At 38.2% G+C, this 19,830-nt stretch overlaps 1 protein-coding gene and 1 long non-coding RNA gene across 3 annotated transcripts in view; both read left to right on the forward strand.

The window, feature by feature from the left end:
• LOC143150182 (terminal nucleotidyltransferase 5C) overlaps positions 1–19,830 on the forward strand; it is a 201,829-nt gene that overhangs the window by 69,123 nt on the left and 112,876 nt on the right. The window lies entirely within an intron of this gene.
• Positions 3,860–4,595, forward strand: LOC143150495 (uncharacterized). Its single transcript, XR_012993071.1, has 2 exons — positions 3,860–4,359; positions 4,452–4,595. It is a non-coding gene; the product is annotated as an uncharacterized LOC143150495 (long non-coding RNA).

The raw sequence follows: 19,830 nt of genomic DNA on the forward strand, positions 1-19,830 counted from the left end.
TATTCGAGTACTACGAATAATCTTTGGATATCCTAGTACTCGAGTTCTTCGAATGCTCTAGTATTCGAGTTCTTCGAATGTTCTAGTATTCGAGTTCTACGAATAATCTTCGAATATTCTAGTATTCGAAGTATACTAGAATTCGAGTATTACGAATAATCTTCGAATATTCTGGTATTCGAGTATTACGAATAATCTTCGAATATTTGAAAATTCAAATACCATTACGAGCACAATACTTGTATAGAAATTCTTTAAATAAAATAACGTTAATAAATTATATTCGATGAAGTTTAAAAGAAAAACGATCTTAAAGAACTATTCAAATACCACGAACATCCAGATACTTGGTAATATATTCGAATTATGTTCACCAACTATTTCAATCACCGAAGTGTTCGACTATTCGAACATGGAAAAACTCTAGTAATCCCCAGTCGAATAATTAATTCTACTCGATAAAACGAATCAGATCTAATTTTTAAATTTACAGTATTCGAGCGTTGATAACCGGAAATTAGTGTTTCGTGCACTCGTCGCTGAAAAGAACGCTCGAAAATACGTTACGTGGAAAATCTTAACACCGGGGAACAATTTTTAATTCCTGATTTCACCCATCGTTGACGGATTTTCCATTTCGATGAAATGATTGATCGAAAGTCGAAGGTCGAGTTGCATAGAATTTTCCATTCGATCGGTTAATAATGAAGTGGACGTTTTGCCGGTCGGAGTCACCTTTCGATCGTAAACGGGGACAATTTTCAGACTTGTTCCTTTAACAATTCGTTCGAGCGAGTAGATAATGGCGCCAGCGTGAATGTAGTCAACCTTGTGCGTTACCTACCACACCCTGGTTCTGGATGTAAAACTCGAGAGGTCGGTTTTCACCAGTTTCGAAGTCTGGAAGGTCGCAAGTGACAGGAAAATCGATTTTTTTTCCCTTCATTCCGCTACCGGTTACGTTACCGCTTTTTTTCCACCATTGCGGAACGGAACCTATTCGATCTGCGGCCTGTATGCCTCTTATGATGGAATTCAACGCGTTTTGCTTGTCCGTATACGAAGATATCGGTCGTAGATAGTCTAAACCAGGTATCGGCAAACTACTCGAATGATTTTTACACGAGTTTCGTGCCAGAATCGCGAAATTACCCTTACGGTATCCAGGGAGTGGAAGTTGTGGGTATTCGGAACGTAAAGTATTTAGGTACTGCAGTATATACTAGGAACGAAAAGAAAGTACTTGGGTATTTACGGTATTTCGAATATAAATAGTGTTTGGGTGCTACGGTATTTAAAACGTAAATGGTATTTGGGTATTACAGTTACTCGAACGTAAAGTATTTGGATATTACAGTTATTCGAACGTAAAGTATTTAGGTACTGTAGTATATACTAGGAACGAAAAGAAACTACTTGGGTATTTACGGTATTTCGAATATAAATAGTGTATGAGTGCTACGGTATTTAAAACGTAAATAATATTTGGGTGTTACAGTTATTCGAACGTAAAGTATTTAGGTACTGCAGCATATACTCGGAACGAAAATAAATTACTGTAGTATTTACGGTATTTCGAATATAAATAGTGTTTGGGTGCTACGGTATTTAAAACGTAAATAGTATTTGGGTATTGCAGTTATTCGAACGTAAAGTATTTAGGTACTACGGTACTTAGAATATAAACAGTATTTTGGATACTAGAGTATTTCGAGCATAAACAGTATTTAGGTACTACTGTATTTCGAACATAAATAGTATTTGGGCGTGATAAGTATTTAGATACTAAAGTATTTGGAACACACTTAAAGTATTTAGATACTACTGTATTTCGAACATATGTAGTGTTGGTGTGATAAGTATTTGGGTACTAAAGTATTTGGAACGCACTTAAAGTATTTAGGTACCACTGTATTTCGAACATAAATAGTATTGGCGTGATAAGTATTTGGAACACCAACTTAAAGCATTTAGATACTACTGTATTTCGAACATAAGTAGTATCGGTGTGGTAAGTATTTGGGTACTAAAGTATTTGGAACGCACTCAAAGTATTTAGGCACTACAGTATCTCGAATATAAATAAAGTATATAAGTTTATAGTATCTAAACGTGGATTTACTTCAACATTTGCCATCACTGTACTACGAAACATTTTCAAAGTTGCAATCACGTAAAATTGCAACGTAATGATAACGGAACACCAATTTTAAACTCCAACAATGACCAATTACGTCTCATGGGAAACAGGTTCACGCTCGCTAATTTCCCCAAAAAATTGGGAACTCGCACACTACGTTACATTCCGTAAGACGTATAAACGTATGGATTAATATTTAATTATGAATTTCCTGGACATTACCTTTTCCAAAAAAATATTACCGATCCCTTATGTAAACCATGTCGCGTGCATCGCGAGATACGGTATTAAAGATCGTATAAATAATACGAGAATGCCGTATTTATATTTAATTAACGAACTCTCTCCTATAAACGTGTATCAATAAAGATACATCGTTTAATTCCTCTGTCAACTTCGTTTAAACAAACTTCGTAATCGATTCGAAATCTCTTTCGCTTGTTTGCGAGATGAAATTGCTTCTGTTTTAATTCATGGCGTGAAAACGACAAAAAAAAAAAAGAAAAAATATGAACATAGCTTTCCCTCTTCGTTGAGTTTCTCGCTACCATTTGTCTTCTAATTTGCTCGCGCGAACTCATTTGCAACTTCGACTTCCGATCCTTTCTAAATCTCGGCACACTCTGTTCGTTCTTTGTCTAGTCGATATTTCCATGAAGTTCGAACGTGCAATAACGATTTGGTCCCCTCTATTGTTGCAAATGCGTACCGAGGAAAAACTATAGCTTAGGCGCCTACGCTGCTGAGGTTATAAACCACGCTGCGCCATATATAGATGCGATCGTAATTACGATCTCATTGTGCATTTATCTAAATATAAGTACTTACGAACGACGAGTAGCGAGGATTACTTCTGATCCGCCTCTGGTTATTGGAAACTATAAATGACGATTCGTGCTATCCAAGTCTAAAATACAAATAAATAAAATAATTTTATTCGTTAAATTAAACTCGAGTTGATCTTCACACGTTCGACGTGAGATGGAATATCGTTCTACGATCGCAATTTTAATATCCTTTAATCAATGCGTTGAAGATTTATCTTCTGTTCGTTATTCGAGACTTTAATCGAGGTAAGAATATTTGCTCATCTCCGATTTAAAAATTATCACCAAATTTCAGAGTCTCGAACAAAATTTCAATGCGGTACGTTTACTCGTTTTTCAATCGATTCTCAAAGAAAATTATTACTTTTACTTGACCAAAATCTACGTGAAAAAATATAAGAAAAAGTATTTACAATAAAATTCCAACTACCGTCTCTCACCGTACTTTCAGGCCAATTCTCTCACGAGTTCGTTTAATGTTACATTCGCGAGTCACGGTTCCTTTCCCGACCGAGATCCAAAAAATCGATGAAAAGACGAAAACCCGAATAACGTTGCGTAACGTTGCTACGACATCGTCGAAGCCAAACGTTAACCAGCTTGCGTCTAAACTCGTGTGTCAGTCATCGCATACTTCAATACGGAGAAGCCAGAAGAAGGCGAAGTACAATCGTCGGATACGCGATTTGCATTATATAAATTTGATAAATTGGAGCACGTTTTCATTTCGTTCGGTTTTCGAGTTGTTTCGTTTCGTTTCGTTTCGTCCAACAGCTCGGCGTAGGTTGTGCACCACTGCGGTAAGAGGATCGTATAAAAACGACAGACCTTTCGCGCTACCTTTAATAATCGAGTGGTAGTATGTCACGAATGGTGTCATTGTCGTAGTGTCTGTACGCGCGGTGAGACTTTTGGCAGCGCGTAGATCACGGTTGCCATCATCGTGGATCGTGCGTGCACGGAAGAGAAGAAGAACAGAATGCGCTCGTGATGATCGATCACGTGACACGGGGACGCAACAACGATTCGTACCGGGAAGGTTCACGGAGAGGCGACGCCGTGCGCCGCGACGCGCATTTTTTGGTCGTCGGCCGAGACACGACTTGGACGCGCTTCAAAATTCACCGCGAGCCGGTGCGCCGGCTCTCGTGCGGTGTGGCACCGTACGCGCATGCGCGGTTTCCTTTCCTCGTACCGCACGGTGATTCCCGCTTACAAGTCACGGAATCGTGGCAGCACGCTCGTAAGCGGGGTAGGTAAGGTGAACGATCCCGATTATCGACACACTTTGGAACGGTGGTTACTTCGAACGATAATTGAAGAACTTGGGTATTATTGTTTGCCTGTGTTGTTGTATGAGAAGATAGAGCCTTTTGTGCTTCACTTTTTTGGGTAAATATTGTAGATTGTGGGTATTATTAAATAGTAATTGGGGTGAATGTCTGCGTTGGTACAAGAAGGTAGTTTATGTTTCATGTTTTTAGATAAAAATTGTAAACAGCGTGGGTATTATTATTTGCCTGTGGTAATATGGGAAGGTGGAGTCTTTTGTTTTTCACGTTTTTGGATAAAGATTGTAAAATGTGTGGATATTATTGTTTGCTTGAATTGGAATATGAAAAGGTAAAGCCTTTTGTGATTTAGTTTCTTAAATAAAATAGTAGTGGAAAATTATGAGTATTTCTTGCATTTCACTTTTCGAAACAGAATAAATAGTTTTGTATATAAATTTCTAAGGAACAAGTCACGTAACGCCCGAATATCTTACCAGAGAAATTGTCGTACGAATGTGATTGTAATTAGCCACCCGTTATATCTTTACGAGAATAGTACTAATGATTTGGCGAGGTTTCCCCGATGGAAATGAGCCCAAACACGACCCAGTTCTGACATACTTTTAATTATATGTCATTCGAGTCATTTGGAAGAAATTTTCTGACTATAATTAAAAGTGGTCCGAATATGGTCTTGTTTGGACTCGTTTCAATCAGGAAAACGTCACCAATTGATCTACGATACTCTCTCGCAGATATAAGAACAAATATATAAATTTTAAACATTGGAGAGTGGAGGGGATGATTCCGTTTCTTGAATCCGGGGTGAGTGTCGTAACTGGAAAGCGGGAATGACTGTATTAGGTCTATCTATAAATTCTCTCTCTGAACAGAAAATATTAATTATTTCATTAACGAGTTTTTATACACCGTTGATGATTACAGAGCGGGATTGGTCAACGTACTGGCATCATTTTGAGACGTGATAGTCATGTTTCAGATTTATGCCACTTCGTTCTGAGCGCAAAGGTATTCTCTCGATTTCGACTTCCGATTACGACATTGATTGACGCACGCATCGAATGGCATGCCAGAAATCCTGTCGTCTGCCAGTTTATCACGCTATACATTTGACTAGACATTCGTAGAACTGGCGCCCCTATTCTTCCTGGTGTTTCACGACATCATAATTGGATTGCTGATTAACCCTGCTATTACGGCACATTAAACGTGACCTACAACAAGTTTAATAGAAAGTCAATAAAAAGGTAACGAAAAGAATAGTATCGTCTTCCTGGAGATTTTTTCAAAACTTTTCTTACCAATCGTATCGAATTAACTTATTAATAATTCAATTATCGTCACTACTCGATCTGAAGAAATCTCAATAGAAGTGCAATAAAAAGAAAATGAAAACATCTTTTGACAGACTTGAACAAATTTTGTTTCGAAAGCAGTAATTTTCATTAATAATTCGATTAACAGAATTTGGTCTGAAGAAGTCTCGATTGAAGAACGATCGTAAAAAAATTGGAACACCTTTCGATAGATTTGGAAAAGAATTTTTTCGAGATCATGTGGAATTAGTTTCTATTGATAATTCGATTGTCGGATACTCGATCCAAGTAGTAATAAAAAGTCAATGAAAGAAAAGGGTGATCTTTCTACAGATTTTCCGAAATCTTTCTTCGAGAACATATCGGCTAAACTTTCATTAATAATTCGATTATCAGCACTCGAGAAAAAAGTGTCTAAGGTCAGTTGTGTAAGCTGTGTTCGCGATATGTAAAATACTTTTTATCGGAGCAGGAAAAATATTCCGAAAAGAATGCACTATATATAGCGATATAGGACGAAGCGCTTATCGTATGACGCGGTTCGACCGCAGTCTTGTCTTGTTTTTCGAGCAAAGAAGGCCGTATTACAACGAAATATGACGATAAATCGTTTAATCTACGGAATATCTTTAACCGGGGGTGTGATATGAAAACCGCATGTGGTTGCGTTCCTGTCCTGAGAAACTACTAAACCAGTTCGCGAAAGCATTTGAGAGAAAAATAATTTTCAAACGAACTACGTGACAAAGAAATTGCAAACATCGATTCGATAAATGAACAATATGAGAAACAATTTAACGACACCACTTTTAGACCACCATCGACTTTCGAACATTTTTCAACGTACCATTCTAAATTTTTAATATACTTTCACTTATTCAAAACAACGATCATACAGAACTTTCAAAACCTCCTTAGAAGTATCTTTCCAGATTAAAAAATCAAAAATAATAATTCAGTATGTCGCTGATTAAACAATTAACGAATAAATCTTGCAACTTTAAGAAACGATTCGGTATAATTTTTAAATTCCGATCAGTTGACATACTTTTTGCTAATACTCGTCAATCGTTTTTTGTCGAGAATTATTAATATTAATTTCCAAAATTGGTTACCATTGAATACTGAACGGAACGGACGATTGTTGTTTCTTAAAAAAAAAAGAATGATATCCTTAACTTTCAGCGAGGTTAACGTACAGTTCTTGTCGTCGTTTCGAATTCCATCGAGCTCGACGATTCGTAAACCGCTACTTAGCACGCGAGATTCTGCATTCGTTTCGCGGCAAATTGATTCGTCAGCGGTGGAGTTCGTGCCACTTAAAATTAATAATCGCGTCCCGCCGCAAAAACAGCGCGCTGCGGTTGCGGAACGAAGATTGACCGGAGATGCGTGTCGATCGTTCGTTTCCCAGAAATAGAAATACACGACCGATAGCGATAAGCCTGCCACTTGATTTATCGCCCGATGATCCGTAGGTGGACTCGCTCGCGCGAGCGAAAGTTGCGATTGTATTAGCAACAGGTGTATCCTGTAGGTTGTACATCGAATGGCTCGACGTTTGAATAAATTCCAACTCTCGAAGTATTATCGCGATGTAAACTCAAGTGTACTATATCGTGAGAAATGTACGAATATGAGAAGCTTATATCGAATAGCTCGACTTTTTATTGCTCGAAAGTTTGCACTGGAACTCTCGAAGTATTATCGATGTAAACTCAAATGTACTATATCGTGAGAGATGTACGAATATGAGAAGCTTATATCGAATAGCTTAACTTTTGAGCAAATTGGAACTCTCGAAGGGTTATTGAGGTACACTTGTATATATTATATTGTAAGATATTAGTACGAGAAGCTTATATCGAATAGCTTGATTTTTGAGTAAACTCTCGAAAAGTTATTAATGTAAACTTATATATATTATATTGTAAGATATTAGTACGAGAAGCTTATATCGAATAGCTTGACTTTTGAGCAAACTGGAACTGCTGGAGGTGTTATCGATCCGAACTCAAGTATACTATATTGCGAGAAATGTACGAATATGAGAAGCTTATATCGAATAGTTTGACTCTTGAGTAAATTTCAACTGCTAGTAAAAATTTCGTTAAAAAAAGACTACATATTTTTACAATATATTACACTTTTTATAATTATTGTCCCGTTCAATTATACCACTGAGAGAAAATTAATCTCGGAGATTTAACAATTGCGTAACGTTAGAATTGTGATACAATCCAACGAACGTGACTCGATATTTCACTATATAAAGAAGTATCTATATAGATTGCTATTTTAGGTCATTGATTACGATTGTTAGCGATATTTCGTAAGCCGTCGAAGCAGTTCGCTCCGAAATCTGATTGTTTCCGGTCTGTGAGCCGAGTTCGAAATCTACGTCTCGTAGAGTTGCTCGCTTCCTAGAAACTGAGACAGTAACCTGGGTAGTCGACAATAGGGGTCATTCAAGTCGATTATTATTACGACGCTCCTCGATGAGTGTTCGTTTACAATCGGGTACGAACCACGAACAATGGGAACGTTACCTGTGGGATTCTGAAAATATTTCCAATTGGAACTACCGTCTGGTGAAACACTTCCTGTGGCATTAACTTCGTTGCAGCGGCGACGATTATCGTATTAAAATAACTCGAAGTTCCAATTAGTTGGACTGCTAATTATATTAAACGTCGTCGATTTAATTGCCTAAATTGGCTGCGCGGCGAACATTAACCGTTTTCATTCTAAAGACGGATGCAAAGGTCAGCTCGCAGACGCTGACGGCTGTCGCGTCTCTGTTGGAGGAGCTTCGAGATGGAATCGATGATGTCGAATCGAATCAACTTGAAACGAAAAACTGAAGACAGCTTTCTAGATACACCTGACAAGAACAAGATACACGACACTTGGAATATTATTATTGAGTGGATACGCGTGCGTAAATACCGTGTTGAACATAGAACGTGAGACTCGTATTTAAATAAATTTCGTAAGTTGAGCGAACGATGACCACAGGAACGAATCGTGGGGAAACTAGTGTAGTTTCGGTTAATATTGTATGTATTTTTACGTTTGAAACATAAATGTAGCTAATTTGCTCAAAAATCAAGCTATTCGATATAAGCTTCTCGTACTTATATCTTACAATATAATATATATAAGTTTACGTCAATAACATTTCGAGGGTTTACTCAAAAATCAAGCTATTCGATATAAGCTTCTCGTACTCATATATTACAATATAATATATATAAGTTTATATCAATAACATTTCGAGAGTTTACTCAAAAATTAAGTTATTCGATATAAGCTTTTCACATCCGTACCTCACCATATAATATATTTAAATACACACCAATAACACTTGGAGCAGTTCCAGTTTACTCAAAAATCAAGCTATTCGATATAAGCTTCTCACACTCGCACCTTCCAACATACAATACACTTAAATTCCCATCGATAACACCTCGAGCAGTCCCAATTTTCTCCAAAATCGAGCTCCATTCGATGTAAGCTTCCCCGAGCCAATTATTCCAACTAACAACATGGCCCTACCGACACCTCTCCGAAGCTTCGCGCGCGTACGCGACAACGTTCGTCGAAGTGTTAATTCGATCTAACGTAATTCGCAAGAATCTTCAATCTCGTACGGAGTATATTGGTACATACGTGTCCAGTCAATTTCGTTTGCGCGATTACGAGCAACGATGATTTGCTTCCAGCTAGGAGCGTAACTGGCACGGTAACGTGGACTCTCTGACCACTCTGGGGCCAGCAGACCGCAAATGCCACTAATTTTACCCCAGAGTCGCGGAGTAATGGGACTGCAATCGCTACTGTTCGCTGTTGCGCCACGTCGATAGAGATTCCTGTTACGTGTTCATAGATCTTTCGCCGAGGGAATCGATCCACGTTGCTATCCCTTTCATCTTCAACCGTAAACATTTTTCCACCGCGTTCCCTACCCGATTATTATCATTCCAGCGTCTCGACCTAAGAATGTCGCGTCCTCCGCGTATTTACGGACATCGGGTCGGGATTCCTCGAAACGAGCATGAATGGCACGCGAGATACGGATACTTTTCATTAATTGTTCCCGTAACGTTCGACTGGAATACCGTAGCTATCTGAAACTTTTTCCCGCGGTTGGGAATCAATTTGCAAATTTCATTCGGTTCGAGTATCGGTTATCTAATCACCCTCGGCGATGCGTTTTACACGAACGGGGTCAGCTCGAACAGTTGCCGCAAGCATCGCTCAACGTTTGAACAATTTCTCTGTGTTTCAGGTACGTGAGCCGATAAAACAGACGTTCTTTATGGGGGTCGAGCCGGGGTACCGGGACGAAAAGTAAGGTCATGTTTGTTATTTATCCCGCGAGCCTCGGTAATTACTTCGTGATCGTACATTGTAAAGTAAATTGAAGGAAAAAGGAACAATCGACGAATTTTGTTCGATTGAAGTTTCCTTCGACGTTATTCGTCGAAAGGAGAAGTGTTCCATGGTTGTTGAGTTTGTGCTCGGGTTGTTACTTTCTCCGGGATAATAATTCGTAACGAAGTGACTATTGATTGTGATTTCTCGGTTTCTTTGTTTCGACGTCGGTTGAAAATGAATTCAAAATGTAAGGAATGGACTGAGATTGAACGACGAAGAGTAGTATACTTGAGAATGTAGGCATTTGAAGACAATAGGATCGTTATACGTGTATTTTGAGAAATATTGGGAGATTGTAGTTTCGGTTAATATTGTATGTATTTTTACGTTTGAAACGTAAATGTAACCAATTTGCCCAAAAATCAAGCTATTCGATATAAGCTTCTCGTACTCGTATCTTACAATATAATGTATAGAAGTTTACATTAATAACATTTCGAGAGTTTACTCAAGAATCAAGCTATTCGATATAAGCTTTTTACATCGTACCTTAGAATATAACAACAACAAACTAACACTCGTAACTATCACGTAGCTTTGTTCTTTCAATGAGTCTCGTGATCGAAGTTTAGGTAGACAATTTCAAATAATCGAACCTTTCGCAAATGTCGATAAAATTTTCGAGATCGAACTTCGGTTAGACAATTTTAAATAATCGAACCTTCCACAAATGTCGATAAAATTTTCATTTGTTCGAATCTTCCTTCTCTCTCGATACATCGAGCAAGAAACACGTATCGTCGACGAGACGTAACCTTTGCTACATTGTGTCTTTCGAATGGGGAAATTATCCTAGAAATTACGCGATCATCGTTGAAATTTCCTCTCAACGTTAACACCGCTCGATGTTTATTCCTTTGCATACGGAATTCCTCGTAAGATCACCGAGCCGAAGGAATCCAACTTCTACGGAGTTTTGCAACGTTAATTTCCATTTTTATCAAGATCCGTGGATAGAAATTGACCAGCGTATCCGATCGACTAATTACTTGGAGCAACACGATCCACCGTCTACACGAGAAACATGAATTACCACGATACGTTTCTGCAATCGGAGATAGAACGTCGACTGGTATCTCGTGGGTTCGCTAAATCGCGATGGGCAATAACTTGAATGAAATTCCAATTTATGGAAGCCCTAATAAGATTAATTAAATCAATATCGATCGACCTATCTGGGCTAAGTCGCGCGGCTTGTTCCCGTGGTAACCGCATAAACGCGCGATGAACCCTGAGCCTCGTTAGACAGCTTCCATTACGTATTCCGAGCGGTTCAACGCGAAGAAAAGAGCGCGCGCGGTTCCTCACTGAAAGAGACAGCTCTCAACGCTTCGATCAAGTGGAAATCAATTCAACGCGAACACCTGGGACGTTTAAGACGTCGGGAATTTAGGACTAACCACGTGCTGTGAACGTTCGCGACTATACGAGAGTATAGTCGTGTGCTCGTCGAACTGGTCCTCGACTCGACGGAACAGTCGCGTGGATGTGATTGCTGACAAGTTGTGAAAAATCCTCGATTGGACTTCGTTTAGTTGGTATTATGATCGATTAAAGTTATACTATAGTAATACTATAGAACATGGGTCTATAAGACCTCGACTTGACTGAATAGTCAGTTTCTGTTCGACTAGTAAGAAATGATAGTCTTCGATTTGATTGAACCGTTTAGTTGGTATTGTCAAGTACGTGTGTCTATAGTAATTGATTATTTCTTAACTCGATGAAGCAATAAGTTTCTGTTCGATTAATAAAAAAAATCTTCAATAGTCTTCGACACGACTAAACAGTCGATAGGACGAAGAACACAGACTTAAATGGAAGTTTGCACAGTCAATGACTTCCTCAACGTATTTGATTGCTATGAAATCGCGAATATTTCGATAAAATATTTAGACAAACATTAACCGTACGATTGAATTTTTATACAATTATCGAGTTGCTCTTCTATTGATTTAAATCGAGAAAGTTCGCCCATTCGAATTGAATTTCTTCTCGCGTTCAAAAATGATTTTCGCGATGGAAAAATTCTTACCGAAATCTCGACGTCCTCCAAGAAAATAAATTTCACGAATAATTCAACGATGGAAAACTTTTCTTTCGAAACTCTCGTTGTCCAACGGATAAGCACAGTCGACATATTTTTCTATTCCACTTTTTCGAGCAAATTATTGCTAACGAGTTAACGAGACATGTTCTTTGCCACGTCGACCGAAGTGTCGTGCGACAGAAAGTCGATGTACTCCCAGTTTAAGATGCAAATCGAGCAACAAACTTTTCAATAAGGAACGCGATTGACCGGTTGGCCCGTAGAAAGTGAATTAACATGCGAACGAGATCCCACGGTCGAGATAACCTCGTTATTTTTACGCCCATGGTTCCGCGAGCAAAGCTAAATAGTAGTCTATTGAGAGGGAAGTCGTTTTCTTGGATATAAAAATCTGAGAAGATCCGTTCATGGTCGTAAACCTCGAGTCACGGTTGTTCGAAGTCGAGGACCGAATCTCTGCGGTTTCGTGTTCTTATTGGGTCGAGCCTTATCGCGAGAACAACGGTTACTTTTATCTTAAATTAGACCCTGGTCATTTTCTCGAATGTTTCCTCCGTGGTGACTTAAATTGCTTCGCGCCAAACGGGGAATTCATCGCATCCTAAAACGATTAAATAGTAGCGTTCTTACGTGATTACCGATAGCGGTAGACGTAGTTTAAACTGAATTATATATTCAAGAGGCTCTTAATGTAGATTCAGATTAATTCGAGCGGAGAAGTAACGTTTGTATAGTTCCACCTTTCGACCTTAGTTATCGGATAGAAACGTTCTCCGATTGCAATCTTTTCTCGTGGACGCAATTTTTATACAGCTTCAACGTCTATATCGACTGTCTACATTTTTATTTTTCTAAGAGCAAACAATTTTATTAATTTCTCCGAGTAGTATTTTTTAAGTATTATATATTGTGATATTTTTGTGTAATCAGTGTCTACTAAATACGATAGTATTTGGTATAATTAATGTGTATTGAATACTATAGTATTTTTGGTAATTAATATGTATTAAATATTATAGTACTTTTTATAATTAATATGTATTGAATACTGTAGTATTTTTTGCATTTAATATTTATTGAATACTATAGTATTTTTTATAATTAATGTGTATCGAATACTATAGTATTTTTGGTAATTAATATGTACTAGATACTATAGTATTTTTTACAATTAGTATTCATTAAATACTATAGTATTTTTGATAATTAATACTTATTAAATACTATAGTATTTTTGATAATTAATACTTGTTAAATACTATAGTATTTTTGATAATTAATACTTATTAAATAATATAGTATTTTTGATCATTAACATTCATTAAATATTATACAATTTTTTATAATTAATATGTATCGAATGCTATAGTATTTTTTAAAACACCATTCAGCAAAGACTACTCAAATTTGATTCGAAACATTCGAATACCCGATAATTCGAACTGTACTCGTACGAGCAATTGTTACCATTCTATTTCCACTGTGCCGAGCTCCGCGTAAATATTACTCATACGAATACACTCATTCGATTTTCGAAACGGTTCCTTCCGACGAAATGGCTCTCCGTAGCATTTTAAAAACCTAAAATTGTTTTGCTGAAAACGTCCGCTATCTGTATTGTACTCTTGAACCCTGGGCGTTGGAGATTCACCGCATCTCCGCGGCCCGCGTTATTATTATTAAAGTGTAATTGTAATTGTGTTACGCAAGCAACGGCGGACATCTGTTCCGAGATACTGGCCGCAAAACAGAGTCGTATAATTTCCTAACCGATAACTGTTAAAATACCGTGTCTCCCGATCACGGCTGAACGCAAACACTCGCTTATCACCGATTAAATTCTTGCGAATAGTGCGGCGGAGAGCGGTTGCGCAAGATTATCGCTGGTACTGTAACGTTCACGGACCGTTATCTTGCGCAAGTCATCGTAGATTGTATATTCAAATTGAAATTTTAGTCAACCACGGCTGGTTGACCCCCCTTTCAAGTGAGTTTCCCTCGTATCTCCTCGGTGGAAAAAGTAGGCGATACTTCGAAATTTTTTTCGAAGTAAAATACCCAACGTATCGTATCGAAAATTTTTGCAACAATGGAACTACTATCGAAGAAACTACGTGAATTTTTTCGCGTAAATTACTCCGTTAATGAACAAGTTATTAATAATATTCCGACGTCGTACCGAAATTCTCATTGCAAGGGAATTACAACTCGTACGGTGATCAGAAAAATACAAAAGATTAGTGTTCTGTGCGAATATAGTCTTTGCGCGAAGTGGTGGAAATGAAAAAATTTCCAAATCGACAAAATGGTGGATTTTGAAAGGTTAAAATCTTACTTTTCCTTCGTATTTTCGTACTGTGAAAAACATGGTTATCGACCAAGTGATGCGTTACATTAGTGTCTTTTCCCCAGAAAAAAGTACACAACACTAACGAAGGAAGTATGTGTATTTTTCCAAGTGTACTTTCCTCCAATACCGAATGAGTTATTAATAATAACCCGCCACGGTGCCAAAATTATTTTGACTTGGAAAACTACAGATTATTGTTCTCTACTGTGGATCAATCGATGAACAAATAGAATCTAGATAACCAAAATGAATTTTTCATGGTGGGAAAAAAAATTTTTGAAAAAAAAGAACAACGTTTCTCAACGATCCGGAATCAATTGATAAATCGACGATTGTCGATCGTTTTCTTATTATTTTTTCCGTTTCTTTCTCCCTCGCGTCAGAAATTGCAACGCGATCGACTAGTTTTCACGGATACATGATCGATTCACCGAGTTCCCGAGCCCGTGCATGCACAGATTACATTATGGACAACGCGCGACGGGTGCATAGATAAGTGTCTTTGTTACGGTACAGCAAAGTAGGAGAAACGGTGTAGATCCCACGATGGTGAAATGCTCGATCAACTATATCGCGGGTCATTGATTTAGCCGGTCTCGCGCCTATATACGAGCAGCCGCGCGCGCTCGTTATGCATTATGCAAAGCTTTTTTCCAACTGCTTCCTCGCGCTCGCGAAAACCGCCGGGTACCGTGACTTTAGTCACCAGCTTGGAAAAGCTTGTGTCGCAAACGCTTTGTCGCTCGCGCGCTATACAGATCGATACAGAAATACGTACCTCGTGGGGTGAATCTACGAGCCGTTGGGGTCAGAAGTGACCCACACCTGATCTCAACGAAACTTAACTGGCTCGTGGATGTTTCACACGCGAAACAATCGTGACCGGAATTACAGCCGCAGATGGTCGGCCTTCTTGCGAGAAAAATAATTACGAGGTTTGGAAAAATGAATAGTTTGGAACCCGAGTAATTGAACGTTGCAACTAATGGTTTAGTGGTGGCGTGGTAAGTCTAGGAATTTGGACAAAATTGTAGAAACAATAGAAACATAAGTGTGTATTATTTATGCTTTGTACACTACGCCACGATTATTCGTTGGGATGGTTTATTACTGATTGGAGTATACTTGACTTCAAACTTTGCACTTTTTTTTATAGTAGGCTATCCATTTGTGGATAGCTATGTTTCCGGTTACGAGTGTTGTATATGTATATCTACGAGTTTACTAAATTTCATTGAAATCGGTGAGAGTCACTTTTGATATTCTTTTTGTAAAGTTAATAAAAAATTTGTCTTGTGAAGGTATTTGTTCTCTATATAACTTAACTTTCGAGTTGTGGACGATCGAAGAAAATTATCAAGGATCCACGAATAGTTTCGAACTTCATATTTTTTCTCGCAGAGTGTGTACAGTTGGGAAGTGGAAAGATGACTCCTGGATTAAGGGGAACGTAGTATCGTGTTACAGAGGAGTGTGGACAGCATCGAATTATGTTTACTCATTGTTATTTAAAGCCCAATTGAAACGTTCCATTCGATACGATTCTTTGTTTCTTCCAGAGGTCAACTTCTCAATTGCGCACAGTACATTGTCGACGTCCATGGTATACACGATGAATTTAAAACGGCTCCGAAATAAAAATATCGAAAAATGAGGCGAACCCTTTCAACTATTTTTGAATCGTTCAAAATTCGAAAAATTCCCGTTTCGAAGCGGTACCAAAAATGTGAAGACGTAATTTAAAAAAACACAGATTATTATTCTCTACAACCGTGACTCTCATCTCAACTGATAAATTTGCTTCGAAATTCCACTAAAAGAATCTTACTTCCCCTGTACAATAATTTATCAAATCTCAGTAAATATATATTTTTTCTTCTAAATTCAATTCCTCTATATAAAACAAACAGATAATTATTCTCAATTGATAAATTCGCTTCGAAATTCGACCAAAATAATTTCTCTTCCCCCGTACGATAATTGTCGAACCTTAGTAAATACATTTTTTTTTTTCTAAATCCAATTCCTCTATATAAAACAAAACAGATAATTATTCTCAATTGATAAATTCGCTTCGAAATTCGACCGAAATAATTTCTCTTCCCCCGTACGATAATTGTCGAACCTTAGTAAATACATATTTTTTTTTCTAAATCCAATTCCTCTATATAAAACAAACAGATAATTATTCTCAATTGATAAATTCACTTCGAAATTCGATCAGAATAATTTCTCTTCCCCCGTACGATAACTGTCGAATCTCGATAAATATATATATATTTTTCTAGATCCAATTCCTTTATATAAAACAAAACAGATAATTATTCTCAATTGATAAATTCGCTTCGAAATTCGACCAGAATAATTTCTCTTCCCCCGTACGATAATTGTCGAATCTCGATAAATATACATATATTTTTCTAGATCCAATTATTTCATATCGTCCTTCAAAAAAAAAAAAAAAAAAAAGAAAGAAAGGAAAAGAAAAGGAGTACATTCGGCTTCGATCGGTGGAAAGTAAGAGCACGCGGTTTTACCAGCAGAAAAAAAGTGCACACACTCTTAGAAGGGTACGCTTGGTAACCCTGCATCAGCTGAGAACGAAGAACGAAGTCGATTAGCGCGTAGTCGGTCGGTGTGCAATTAAACACGAAACTGGTCGATGCGTTCGCGACGCGTGTTGTGTTACAATTTCAAGCGATTCGTTGTACGAAAGGGATCGGTTTTTCGTATTATGAGAGGCTCGCTCGCGGCTTTGATCGATAACCCGATGGCCTTGAATAGACACCGGACTTTTCTAACCGAGTAAAAGTTGACTCTGAGGCCGGCCGTAGGATTTTAAGAGATTGCACGTCGCCGAAGGCGCGTTCGATCTTGCGTATTTATGCCACCGCGATAAATCGAAGTACATACTTTCTAATGCCGTGTCGATCCGCAATAACGCGGACGATATCGGGAGACGCTAATCGTCGATCAATCGAGAAACATCGCGCGGATCGAGCTACGCGTTTAGTGCACGGAAAAAACTACTCGCGATGCAAGAGGAGCTGTACATCGAACGGGAAGAAATTTGTGCACGGAGTATTACGTTGTCGGTCAGATGTTTCGAAATATACGAATTGAAAAATTGAAAGAGTGAAACGGTATGTGCGAGTAGAGGGTACGCTTGAGAGTACTTTGGGGAACGAGGAGTATTATATTCAATGGGAATAATTTTGTAGAAATATTTTGTTGTCGATCAGATATTTCGAGATATACGAATTGAAAAATTCAAAAAGTGGAACGCTATGTGCGAGTATAGAGTATTTTGGGGAACGAGGAGTATTATATTTAATGGGAATAATTTTGTAGAAGTATTTTGTTGTCGATCAGATATTTCTAAATATACGAATTGAAAAATTCAAAAAGTGGAACGCTATGTGCGAGTATAGAGTATTTTGGGGAACGAGGAGTATTATATTTAATGGGAATAATTTTGTAGAAGTATTTTGTTATCGATCAGATATTTCGAGATATACGAATTGAAAAATTAAAAAAGTGGAACGCTATGTGCGAGTATAGAGTATTTTGGGGAACGAGGAATATTATATCGAATGGGAATAATTTTGTAGAAATATTTTGTTATCGATCAGATATTTCGAGATATACGAATTGAAAAATTAAAAAAGTGGAACGCTATGTGCGAGTATAGAGTATTTTGGGGAACGAGGAGTATTATATTTAATGGGAATAATTTTGTAGAAATATTTTGTTATCGATCAGATATTTCGAGATATACGAATCCAAAAATTAAAAGAGTGAAACACTATCCGTAAATAGAGTAGTTCCGCAACGTCATTTTTCGATAGTGTCGTACCTACTATTCGAGGAGGTAAACTCATTCCTCGAAAATAATGCAAATTCATGGAAAAAGAAACAATTCCTAGAAACGTTCGAATTTTTCTAAAAAGTGCAACTTCTATCAAAACTTTTCAATTGTGTCTATTCGATACTTGTTGCAACTGTAAAAAAATTAAAAAAAAAAAGTGGTACGTTAGCGTACCACTGTACAATGGAATCGTTCGCGAACAATCGTACAGGCCTACAGAAACGGATAAGATAACTCAGATGTCAATCTCGTACGAGCGATTTTAATTACGGTTGCGTCGCGACTGAGGCTGAACAGATACGATTATCTGGATACAGAACGCCGTGCACGCTCGTGAAAACGCGCAGTACGTTTCGTTAGACGACAGAAACGTGATGCAATAGGTACCGCGAAAACACCGTGTAAAACGACCAGCAATCTCGCTCCGCTCTGCACTCGGTTGCGATATATTCAAGGCCGCTCGAGGCCGATCGAGTGGCTTGAATTCGTCGATTCGCGGGTGCGGCAGACAGAAAGCACTATTCCCCTCTCTGTTCCTCTCCGCGCGCGCTCGATCGTGTTCTCTCTTTCCTCTCGGTCATACCGCCTATGCAGTCTCTAACACTATCGCTTTCCCTGTCTCGCCGCTCGTTCCTTGTCCACCGTCTCGATCGTGCATTCACTCTCGCTCTCGCTTATTCGCACACGCGTGCAATGCACCGATCGTGTTCTCTCTCTCTCTTTCTCACGTGCATCGGTGTCCCAGTCCCCCTCTCTTTCGCGTCGACGCGTCTAGCAGGTTTCTTGCTTCGCTCGCCCCTGTCTCGGTCTCTCTCGTTCTCGCGTCGATCTCTCTCTCTCTTTCTCTCTTTCTCTCTCCCTCTCTTTCTCTCGTTTGCGTGCGTTTTTCTAGTCACTCGCGTACCGTCCTTGTCTCTCTTAAACGCGAAACCAGCGACCGATTCGAGACTTTGAAAAGTGCATCGAATCTTTCCGAGTTGTTGGCAATTCTCGAAAGTCGGGGAAATTTTTGAAATATTCGTGTCCGTTCGTCGTTAAAAGCTGTTCGATTTACGAATGAAATCGGAATGTCGGTCCCCGAGTACTCGTAACGGCTAACATCTGGTGATTCGAGGGCGGTGAGGTCGGAGCGTGGGAGTAATAATTTTATTACGAGATGTTTACCGAAATGAAAGTATTCCTTGGGCATAATTTTTATCGATGTTCGATATAAAATTTTAGCTTTACGATCCGAACTTTCGATTAACGTTATCGAAAGAATTAAATTAAAGTAGCTAACCGTGTACGTTCGGAGCACTTGTGCAATATACGTGGTCGAAAAAATTTAATAAAACCTGTAATGTAAATAGTAAACATAAAATATACATATTTTTCATTTTATAGCAATTTAATTACAACTGGCCTCGTGTAGGTCGACCGGTATATATAATGAGTATAAATTGCGAGTGTCACCCTCTGGTGTTCTTACTTAACGCGAAACAATAAATTAAGTTACTTTGAATAATCTGATTTTTTTTTTCATATTCTTGCTTCAGAGACAGTAC

The sequence above is a fragment of the Ptiloglossa arizonensis genome, chromosome 8 (assembly GCF_051014685.1).
Source record: "Ptiloglossa arizonensis isolate GNS036 chromosome 8, iyPtiAriz1_principal, whole genome shotgun sequence".
NCBI lineage: Eukaryota > Metazoa > Arthropoda > Insecta > Hymenoptera > Colletidae > Ptiloglossa > Ptiloglossa arizonensis.